The sequence below is a fragment of the Arachis ipaensis genome, chromosome B5 (assembly GCF_059453495.1).
Source record: "Arachis ipaensis isolate K30076 ecotype BB chromosome B5, ASM5945349v1, whole genome shotgun sequence".
Lineage (NCBI taxonomy): Eukaryota > Viridiplantae > Streptophyta > Magnoliopsida > Fabales > Fabaceae > Arachis > Arachis ipaensis.
In genome coordinates, this window is record NC_142440.1 from 81,997,782 (window position 1) to 82,009,987 (window position 12,206).

A 12,206-nucleotide genomic window follows, 5' to 3' on the forward strand; every position below is an offset into this window, starting at 1 on the left:
GCGTGCACGTGGAGTGAATTTATCCCAATCCTTGATTTTCCATGATTTCTCCATTTTGCATTCTTTTCTCTTTATTCCTTTGATCCATTCCTAGCCTTTTCAACCTGAATCACTAACACACACATTAAGGCATCTAGTGGAATAAAAGGTGAATTAAATTTAGCTAATTAAGGCTTAAAAAGTACGTTTTCACACTTAAGCACAAATTAGGAGACAATTATGAAACCATGCTATTTTAGTGGGTAAATGTGGGAAAAGGGTGATAAAATCCCCTAAATTCAGCATAGGATGCACCCACTAAATAGCGGTGCATCAAATCTCCCCACACTTAAACCAAGCATGTCCTCATACTTAAACCAAGAGATTGACAAAGGGTATTATCATTTATTAAAATATAAACTAACTAAGTGCAATCTATCTATATGCAACTATCTAAGTGCATGCACTTGCTTAGTCAAAATAAATCAATTTCCAAGAAAATCAATATAAGCACAAGGGCTAAGGCAATAGCAAATCTAATCCACAATTGAATTGGGTTATTAAATATTTTTATAAACTTGCAAGAAGAGATAATCATAGGTGAAAACATGTAATTGAGCAATCGAATCCTCACCGGATGTGTTTGCACTCTAGTCGCTCAAGTGTTTAGGGTTGATTCTCTCAATTTTCTCCTAATCATGCTTTCCAAGATTTGTTTTTCATCTAACAATCAAAATAAATGAAATAAATTTTTGATGGTTTAGAATTTCATAAATGAAATCTCGTTGCAAGTATAGTTTCTAAACCAACAATAATCCGTTCATACAAAAATTTGTTTGTCACAAGTACAAACCCCTAATATTAATAACCGAAGTTTTCAAACCTCGGGTCGTTCTCCCTAGGAATTGCAATAAAGTGTTCTTGTTATTGGTTATGGACATGTATATGTTGGGATTTTGAATAAGAAACAAGAAAAGTAAATGATAAAGGAAATCAAATGACAAAAAGGTCTTGGCGAGGTTTGGTGGTCAAGGCTCTCTATCCTTATCACTAACCACATTATGATAATTGCAAGGATTAATCCCACTAAGTTATCTTCTAACAAGTAGAGGAAAATTAAGTGAGCTATATCAATCCAAGTCCATAAGTCCTAGCTATTCACTAATTGAATTAATGAGAGCTAGAGTCAATAGCTATCAACTATCAATCACTTGGACATTAGCAACTCAAGAATTCCTAAGTTACCTTCCCAAGCCAAGAACATAAAATTCTACTCTAACATCTTCTCAAGCATTTTGATAAACACTTGGAAGGTATAAAAGGAAAGCATAGTAAATTGACAACAACAATGAAATCTAACAACACTTATTACAAAGAATTAACAACAACAATCAAAAGGAACATTATTGACATGAATTACCTCAAATTGAATTGAAAGAGAATAGAATGCACAAGAGTAGATCTACAACAAAGTATGGAAACAAAATAGAAGAAATTACAACAAGAGAATAGAAGAACAACATGTAACAACAAAGAATTAAGAGGTGGAAGTAGATGAAAGCATGAATCAAAACCTAAATCTAAGCTTATTGACCTAAACCTAATCCTAATTCTAGAGAGAAGTGAGAGCTTCTCTCTCTAAAACTAACTAATCCTAATCCTAATGTGTGTAAAATGATGGAATCCCCCCTTTGCTCTTCAATCCTTGGTCCTTTAAAGCATTTTGGCGCCAAAGTTGGTTGCAAATTGGGCCCCAGAGCTTCTCAGAATTCGCTGGGGATGTTTTCACTTTAAAATCATGTGCCGGCACCGACATGTACACGTGCTACACGCGTGCGCATTCCTGAAGTTTTCGCAATCCACGCGTGCGCGTCCAGTGTGTGTGCGCATGGATGACTGTATCCCAATTCCTTGGCTTTTCATGATTTCTCTACTTTGCATGCTTTCCTCTTCACTCCTTTGATCCATTCCTAGCCTTTTCAACCTAAAATCACTTAATAAACAAATCAAGGCATCTAGTAGAATCAAAGGTGAATTAAAATCATCAAATTAAGGGTCTAAAAGCATGTTTTCACATTTAAGCACAAATTAGGAGACAATCATGAAACCATGCTATTTTCTTGGATAAATGTGGGTAAAAGGTGATAAAATCCCCTAAAATTACTGCAAGATAAACCCTAAAATGGGTTTTATCAACCTCCAACACTTAAACCTAGCATGTCTTCATGCTAGAATCAAGAGAAAACAAAGGGTATCAACATTTATTCAATGTAAACTAACTAGATGCAACCTGAACTATATGCAACTATCTACATGAATGTAATTTCTTGGCCAAAACAAATCAACCCCAAAGAATATCAATAAAAGCACAAGGGCTAAAGGTATTAATCTACCAAGCCAAACCATAATTGAATTGAGCTAGTAAATATTTGACAAACTTGCAACAAAAGTGATGATTGTAGGTTAAAACATGTAATTGAGCAATCGAACCCTCACCGGAAGTGTTTGCACTCTAGTCGCTCAAGTGTTTAGGGTTGATTCACTCAATTCTCCCCTAATCATGATTTCCAAGATTTGTTTTTCTTCTAACAATCAACATTTATTTCATGCATGCCTACAAATATCATGAGGTCTTTCTTTAGGTTGTAGTGGGGCTAGGGTCAAGGTAGGATGCATATTTGGTCAAGTGGACTTGAGATTTGAATCTTTGATAAGCTTAGACTTCCCACCTAACTTATGACACCCTATACAATTAAGTTCAAACCTAACTACCCATTCTTCACTTTTTCACATACTCATGCATTTTCTTTTCATTTCACAACACATATGCATTGATCTTTATTGAACTTTACTTTGGGACATTTTGTCCCCTTTTTTTTTTCTTTTCTTTTTATTTTTCCTTTTTTTCTATTTTTTTCTTTTTGGTATATATATTTTTTCTTTCTTTTTATTATTATTTTTTTTTCTTTTTTTTTTTTTTGCAATAAAGTATATACAAGAGCATCAATACATATGGTTTTACATTTAATCAACACATAAGCATGTATCCAATTCCCAAATATAGAAATACAAAACAAAAACACCGTTTTCTCTTAACCAAAGTCCCAAGTTTTCCCACACTTGAATGACACACACACTCACTAGCCTAAGCTAGTCAAAGATCCAAATAAAGGACAGTTATTGTTTTTCGCTTTAAGGCTTGTAATGTGCTAAAATTAAGACAAGTGGGTTAATCGTAGGCTCAAATTTGGCTAACAAAGGGGGGTAAAGGGTAGGCTATTTGGGTAAGTGAGCTAAATGAAATGATGGCTTTAATCATATAAATGCATGAATACATGGAATAATGGACATAAAGAATCAAACAAATCAAAGATTACAATCATAGGAAGGGAATAATGCACACAAGAAGGAAAATAAGTGATTATAAGATGTAACCACACAATTAAGCTCAAAACTCACAAGCTTGTGTTCTTAGCTTAAAAACATGATCCACAATGTATATGAATCAAGCAAGTTCAATGAAAGATTATCACTCAAATCAATTGAAGTGCCCTATAGATAAAATCCTTGAAAAAATTTCATTATTTTGACTAAGCTTATTATGTGTATGCAAAATAGGAAATGCAACAAAAATCCCAAAAGACATACGAATGAAATGAAAGAGTGTTGGGATTAGAAACTTGTCACCCAAAACGCCAACTGGTCGGACGACCTCCCCACACTTAAAAGTTTGCACCGTCCTCGGTGCATTCAAAGATGAGCAAGAGGGTACGGCGACTTTCCGTATTGCCACCTTCAGTTGGTGGGTCATGATGACAAGTCATCTTATGCTAGCTTTTCAAGTATTTTTCACTTGTTTCATTAGGTTTTATGCACTTTCTTGCATTGTGATGCCAGGGCATCTTGGCCAGTTTCACTGACCTTTTCTTTACTGTTTTAGGATAGTTTCATACATTTCTTTAGGAAATAAGCTAGTTTTGGGTAAATATTCACTTATGCCTTGATTCAAGCATACATTGTGCATTTTACATAATTTCATGAGGATTTTGCATAAGTTTAGTGACAAATATTATGTTGCATTACTCATGACTTGGACTAGAGCTTTGATGCACTTTATTGCTTGATTTCAGGACCAAAAAGGAAGCAAGAAAAGTGGAGGTAACTTGCAAGATTAATGAGAAAAGTGATTGCCAATAACATTATCAAAAGCCATCAATTCCCACGTTAGAGAGTCACGTTAACTAAGTTAACGTGAACTCTAACGTGGAGAAGAGAAGTTGAGCCAACGTTAGTGACACTTAACATTGTCACTAACGTTGGCAATTACTCATAAGTGGCCACGTTAGAAGCCACGTTAACCTAGTTAACGTGGCCCCTAACGTTAAAGGGGGAAGAGAAGCCAACGTTAGTGACACTCAACATTGTCACTAACGTTGGCCTATGGTGCAAAGTACCACGTTAACTCCCACGTTAACTTGGTTAACGTGGGAACTAACGTAAAGGATGAAGAGTTGTCGACAACGTTAGTGACACTCAACATTGTCACTAACGTTGAAGCAACCACACAACCCCCAAGAGTCACGTTAACCTCCACGTTAACTTAGTTAACGTGGAAGCTAACGATGAGGAATGAAGGATGAGCCAACGTTAGTGACACTCAACATTGTCACTAACATTGGGATGGCTAAAGATGGCTACGTTAGAGGCCACGTTAACCTAGTTAACGTGGACTCTAACGTGAGACCCAGGGGTACATTGGAACGTTAGTGACAATGTTGAGTGTCACTAACGTTCTCGAAGGTTGGCAAGGACCACGTTAGAAGCCACGTTAACCTAGTTAACGTGGGCTTTAACGTGAAACAAGAAGGGGCACACTGGAACGTTAGTGACAATGTTGAGTGTCACTAACGTTCTCGAAGGATTAACAAGGCAACGTTAAAAGCCACGTTAACCTAGTTAACGTGGGTTTTAACATGAGGCAAAGGGGTGCATTGGAACGTTAGTGACAATGTTAAGTGTCACTAACGTTCTCGAACTTATATTCTCACTAAATATTAACACCCCTAATGTCCTGAACTAAAGTCTCCGCCCACTTCGCACTTTCTCTCTGCAAGTAAAGCCAAGCCCAAATAAAGAAAGGAACTGCTTCAAACTCAAGATCCGAAGGCCCAAGACTTGAAGAATCACACTAGAAGCTGAGAAGAGCAGTATATATAGGAGTAGCTTTGAATTAAGAAGTAGCTCAGGAGGCTGGGAAAAAGAGAACTACTCTCTGTATTTTACTTTCTTTGCAAATTCTACTTTTATGATGTATTCTCCATCTTTGTTTTCATTTTCAAGAGCTATGAAAAACTGAACCCCTTTCATTGGGTTAGGGAGCTCTGTTGTAATTTGATGGATCAATACTAATTTTCATTATTCTTCTTCTATCTTTCCTCTTGATTTAACTTGAAAGCTTTCGATCTTCATCCAATTGAGTAGTTATCTTGGAAGAGAAGCTATTCAAACTTGGATCTCTTTTGAACCTTGAAAGAGGAATGAAGAGATCAAGCTAGAAATGCTTTCTCATGCTGGACCAAATTGGGTTTGGATGGGTATGTGACTATAACCCTCTCAATACTTGATTTGGGAAATGCATGTGGTATAATCAGTGACCATTCTTCATCTCTTCTCATGAGCAATTGACCAAGGAATTGGCTATTGATCAAGATTTGAGAGATTGAATTGCAAGAAATTGTAATTCAATCACTTAAGATTGCCAAGGAGATCAATGAGTGCATTGACTGAGGAAGAGATGAAAATGAACTTGATCCGGAGAATTGCAACATCTCCTAAGCCCAATGAACTCCGCATCTCTGATCTTACCCATTCTCTTTAATTTCTGCCATTTACTTTTATGAGCAAATCCCCCATTCCCATTTACAATTCTGCAATTTATTTTCAGTCATTTACTTCCAGTCCTTTAATTCTAGCATTTACTTTTCTGTTTTTTACATTCCCGCCATTTTATTTTCTGCAACTCTCAACCCAAATCCTGGATTCGCTCAACTAGAACATTCTTCTAATTAAAGTTGCTTGATCAATCAATCCCTGTGGGATTCGACCTCACTCTATTGTGAGTTTTTACTTGACGACAACTTCGGTACACTTGCCGAAGGGAGATTTGTTGAGAGACAAGTTTTCTGTGCATCAAGTTTATGGCGCCGTTGCCGGGGATTGATTGTGCATCAACAATGATTAGATTGGAAGATCACTAGATTGAGCATTTTATTTTGTGAATTTCATTTTCTGTTTGAGTGATTTACTTTTTGTTTTAGTTATACTTCTTCCCTTCTCCCTCTACTCTTTTGTTTTTTCTTTGTTATTTTCAATTCTGTTTGTTAACCCACTAACTGTTTGATATATTGCATCACCCACAACTAACAGCAATTCTGACACAAATACTGTCTGCACTTATTTTCTCTGCTTGTACTTGTTGGTTGTATGACAGGGAGAAGAAGCGGGACTTCAACTTCCTTTGATTCTGAACCGGAGAGAACCTTCTTTAGACTAAGGAGGAAGGCAAAAGAAAAACGAGTAGTTGGTGCTGAAGAAGAGGAGGAACAGTTTGAGGAATACTTTGAACCAAACACGGAAGAAAACATGGAAAATCATCATGAAGAAGAGACTCACAACCATGGCAGAAGAGGTGGAGCAAATCATGCTGGGGAGGATAGAAGAGTTTTGGGCTCTTACATTAATCCAAACCCAGGCAATTGTGGAAGTAGCATCCAAAAGCCAACAATCCATGCCAACAACTTTGAACTTAAACCACATCTCATCACCCTTGTTCAGAACAACTGTTCGTTTGGAGGAGGTGTTCAAGAAGACCCCAATCAACATTTGACCACCTTCCTGAGAATATGTGACACCGTGAAATCTAATGGTGTTCATCCTGACGCCTATAGACTGCTCTTATTTCCCTTCTCACTCAGAGACAAGGCAGCCAAGTGGCTGGAATCCTTCCCAAGGGAGAGCTTGACAACTTGGAAGGATGTGGTGAATAAATTCTTAGCAAGATTCTACCCTCCTCAACGAATCAATAGGCTGAGAGCTGAGGTTCAAACCTTCAGGCAACAAGATGGTGAGACTCTGTATGAAGCATGGGAGAGGTTCAAAGACTTAACAAGGAGGTGTCCACCTGACATGTTCAACGAATGGGTCCAGTTGCACATTTTCTATGAAGGGCTCTCTTATGAGTCAAAGAAGGCAGTAGACCATTCATCTGGAGGATCCTTGAACAAGAAGAAGACCATTGAGGAAGCCATAGGTGTTATTGAAACAGTAGAAGAAAACGACTACTTCTATGCTTCCGAAAGAGGGAACACAAGAGGAGTGATAGAGCTAAACAATGTAGATGCTCTGTTGGCCCAAAACAAGCTCATAACCCAACAGCTGGCTGACCTCACCAAGAAGATGGAGAGGAACCAAGTAGCAGCAATCTCATCTTCATCAACAATCCAAGAAGGAGTGAATGAAGAAGCAGAGGGGAGTCAGGAGCAAGCCAAATACATTGGGAATTCACCAAGGAAAAACTATGATCCATACTCCAAGACTTACAACCCTGGATGGAGAAATCACCCGAACTTTGGGTGGGGAAGTGAGCAAGATCAAAAGCAATTCACCAAGAGGACATCTCAACACCCCCACAACAACACTTCTCCACATACTTATCAAAACCAAAACAGCACGTCTGCTCCGAATCACTCATCAATTGATGACAAGCTCTCTAGGATTGAAGCCTTACTTGAAGGAATATGCCAAGAGATTCAAGAAAATAAGGTGTTCAAAGAGGAGGTGCGAGCCAATATTAAGAACCAGGGAGAGACCATCAAGAAGCTGGAATTTCAGGTGGGATATTTAGCTGAAAAGATTCCCAAACCTACTGATAGCTTCCCAAGTGACACGGAGAGAAACCCCAAGGGAGAAGCAAAGAAAGTAAGATGGGAAGATTGCAAAATGGTCACTACAAGTGATCAAGAGATTGAAGACAAGCAAAGCAAAGTGTGCAAACAACCTGAAGGCAACTCAACAAAGGAGGAGGATAGAGATCACAAAGAACCAGAAATCTCACAACAAGAGCTGCTGAAGCTCTATGCACCATTCCCTCAACTGCTCAATGGTGCTGTGGGAAAAAGAATATACTCAAGGTTCCTAGACTTGTTTGCATCTCTGCATGTGAACATACCATTCATCAAGGCAATTCAACAAATGCCTGCATTCATCAAGTATATGAAGGAATTTCTTCCTAGGAAAAGCTCACTCAAGGGAGGGCAGACTATAGTGATGAACAAGGAATGTAGTGCCCTTATTCAACCTGAGTTGCCTACAAAAAGAAGAGACCCAGGAAGTTTTCATATACCTTGTGCCATAGGTGAAAACATGTTCGACAGAGCACTATGTGATTTAGGGGCCAGCATCAACTTACTGCCCTTATCCCTGGTGAAGGGGCTGCAGATCAATGAGATAATGCCCACAGATGTCATTATCAGACTGGCTGACAAAACTCAAAAGCAAGCAGTAGGAGTGGTGGAAAATGTGTTGCTAAAAGTTGGGAAGTACTTTCTCCCAACAGACTTTGTCATTCTGGACATGGAAGAGAGTCACACTCATCTAATCATATTGGGAAGACCATTCCTAGCTACGGCCAGAGCACTTATTGATGTAGAGAAAGGGGAGCTAATATTGAGAATCCATGATGAACGACTCAGCTTCAATGTTTTCAAACTCTCACAAGAAACAGATCAAGAGGACAAGGAACTAAGCACAAATGATAATGAGACACTGAAGGAGGAAACAAGCACTGAAGCACAGCCAGTTCATTCTGAGATCCCCTTAACTGACAAACAAGGAAAACAGCAGTTGCCACAGCTCAAGGAAAAGTTGGAGGAACCTAAACCTCTAGAGGCAGGTGAAGACAGCACCACAGCTCCTTTAGAAAAAGAGGTCACCAAAGGGAAGGCAACCTCAAAAGAAACAAAGAAGAAGGTACCAAGAGGGTGGAAGAACAAGAAGATCCCTACGGAAGACTTCTCTCTAGGGGATAGAGTTGTCTCAGCCTACTTTCCAGATATTCTCCCTAATCTCCCTACTGTGCCATCTCAATTACCCAAGGTCTTCACTATCAACAGAGTTCTTTCTCTGGAACATGTGGAGATTATTGATCCAACCAATGGATACAAGTCCACAGCAAGAGGGGAGGACTTTAAGCACTACCAACCACCATGATGAAGGAAAAACGTCAAGCTAGTGACGCTAAAGAAGCGCTTCATGGGAGGCAACCCATGTTTTATATGCTTTCAGATGATAATGAATAAGTCAATCTTTATGAGCTTCAATCCAAACTTAACAAACAATTGGTGAAAATCTTCTTATGCAAAATATAGTGGGGAACAAGTTTGGTGTTCAAAGCAAACCAAGATGCATGCTAGTCTTGGAAGCTTTGAACAAAACTTTTCATCACATTGCTTCAAACTAAGTTTGGTGTCACCCCATGGTGCCACCAAAATGCATATAAGGACCCACCAATAGTTAGTTAGTTAGTTAGAATTCATAAACAAATAATCAAATCCTTTCTTTCATTTTTTTCCTAGCCGTATATTTTTTTTTATGATATTAATTTCCGTGTTTCAAATCTTTATAGAAAAGGAAAAGAAGCATAAAAAGGGATTGATTGGACAATTAAATGGGGGAGATTTTGCCACTTAATGAAGAGCACTACACACATGTCTCAAGAGGAAACGCATGGGGAAACGCTGCCATGCAACATTGGAGAAAGAAAACCCTTGAAGACCGAACCAATCACTCTCCTTAAAGTGATGATCCTTGTCTTTCCTTCATATACAACCCCATCCGTCCATCTAGTAAACATTCATGCAATCTACACCCTTCACTCACTCATGATTTTCTTATATAAGTGAACCTTAGTGCATGCTCACTCCTCACATCCAAATCCCCACTCTCCACACTTCTATTGGCACACTAAACTCTTCATCACAAATTACTTTAACCAACCCACTCTTCATCTATCCGAAGCCCCAAATCCCCTCAAACAATAATTCAAGTCATGGCATCATCAAGCTCAAAGAGGCAAAAGAGGAAAGGGCCTATGGAGAGTGCTCCTTTTGATGACAAGAGATTCAAAACTGCCTTTCATGAGCATGAATTTGAGCGGATAAGTGCCAGAAGGATATTGCCAGAATTAATCTTCCAAATCAATGCCAATGAATCACCACAGATTTGGAGAAAAATCGAACAGAGGGGTGGCAATTGCTCACCAGTCCAGAGGGGAAGATCAATGGAAACCTCATCAAAGAATTCTATGCAAATGGAGTTAGAGAGGATAAGACCAAAGCCCCAACCTTCAAAAGCTATGTGAGAGGAAGGGAGGTGGACTTCAGCCCAAGTGCCATAACAAGAGCTCTTCACTTGAAATCACCTCATTTTGATGAGGAGAGTTATCAAGCAGGGATAAGTAGAAGCCCCGATAAGGATGAGCTCTCAGAAATAGCATCAGATATCTGTGTCATAGCTGCTGACTGGGAGAGGTATTCAGATGGGAGACCAAAATTCATAAAATGGGGAGACTTTCACCCTGAGGCCAAAGGGTGGTTTGAGCTTGTAAGGAGGTCCATCCTACCAGCTGCTAATAATTCAGAGGTTAACATCAATCGAGCCACTATGGTACAATGCTTAGTGCAAGGTGGGGAAATCAAAGTGCATGAGCTCATTGCCGAAGGGATTCAAGAGTCAGCTGAGAAAGCTGACTCAGGTGCCAGACTTTGGTACCCCAGCACCATTCTCCGCTTGTGCAACAAGGCCAAGGTAATATTTGAGGACAGCAGCCCAGACTGGGTGAACCCAGGGAGGCCAGTCACACTCGAGCGAATGGTCTATACCACACCGGCTCAGCAACTAAGAAGGCCACATATAGGAAGGCAAAGGGCCCAGGAAGAAGCTCATCAAGAGGAATATCATCAAGAAGAATATCAACAAGAAGAGCATCATGACCCAGCCAACTTGAATATGACTCACCTTCTAAGAGCCATTGAAGATTTGGGATAGAGACATATGGAAGGACAAGAGCAAATGCTGAACCTTCAAACCAACTGGCTGAGCCAACAAGAAGCATGGCAAAAACAACAAATGGAGCAGCAGCAGGAACACTACTCCCGGCTCACTCAAGCCATCAACCAAGTGAATGAGAGGCAAGAACTTCAAGAGAAGCACTTGCAAGAACTCAACCAGCGGCAGATAGCCCAAATGAAAACTTTCAATGAGTTCAGTGTACTCAATGAAGGAAGGCAACTACATAGGGAGGAGTTCTATGTAAATACTCAAGCCAAGTTGAACTACATGACCAGTAATATGCATCAGCTACACTATGCCATCCCTACATATGATAAGGTCCAAAAAGATTTTGTAGAACAAGAAGAGAGGAAGGTGAAACAGCAAAAGGAGACACTCAAGAACAAGATGGAAGATGGTGGTTTCTAGAAGAAGCTGCTTAGAAAAGGCAAAGGATGTGGAAGCACAAGCATTCAAGAGAGACACAATGAGGACAAGCAAGGAGGGGAGCAGGGACATCCACATGAATGAAAGGTGGTGGAGTCCTTTTTAGTCCATTGTTTTATATGCTTTAAATAAGGAAGATCTTGTATGAAATAGAACCTGCTTCCATGTTATGTTTAAACTTTTTAAAATTCTGTCTTTTAAATTGTCCTTCTGAATAGGTCCATGATTTCTGGTTTAAATGTCACTGCATCATTCCCTTATTTACTTGTAAGCTTGTCCATTTTAAATCAAATTGAAGAAGAGAATGTTTATGTTTTTAAAAGACCAGAGTAGGGTTCCTAATGTGGAGGTGCATTCATGAATCTTTGGGGTAGTCATAAGTTAGCTAAGTTAGTTCAACCACAAGGTTAGGAGGACAACTATCTATCCTGAATACTTGACTTTGGATATACTCATGAGACTAAGTTAATAACAAGATCCTAAGAAGAGAAAAGGGAAAGAACAATGGAGGTGAAAAACAAAAGAAAAAGAGTAAGCAATAAGGCTAGGCATAAATAGTTTTACCCTTGAGGCAAGTGTCTGTGGTGCTCCTATGTGAGGGATCTACTTGGATGAATAAGCTCTTAGGGGTGCTTTATCACTTGGTAACTTGAGTTAACTAACCCGGGATTATC

The 12,206-nt window shown here is 39.1% G+C and overlaps 1 non-coding gene across 1 annotated transcript; it reads right to left on the minus strand.

Annotated features, from left to right (window-relative positions):
• Positions 1-7,062: 7,062 nt before the first annotated feature.
• On the minus strand, positions 7,063-7,166 carry LOC148564774 (small nucleolar RNA R71). Its single transcript, XR_015885401.1, has one exon. It is a non-coding gene; the product is annotated as a small nucleolar RNA R71 (small nucleolar RNA).
• Between the last annotated feature and the right edge of the window lie 5,040 nt (positions 7,167-12,206).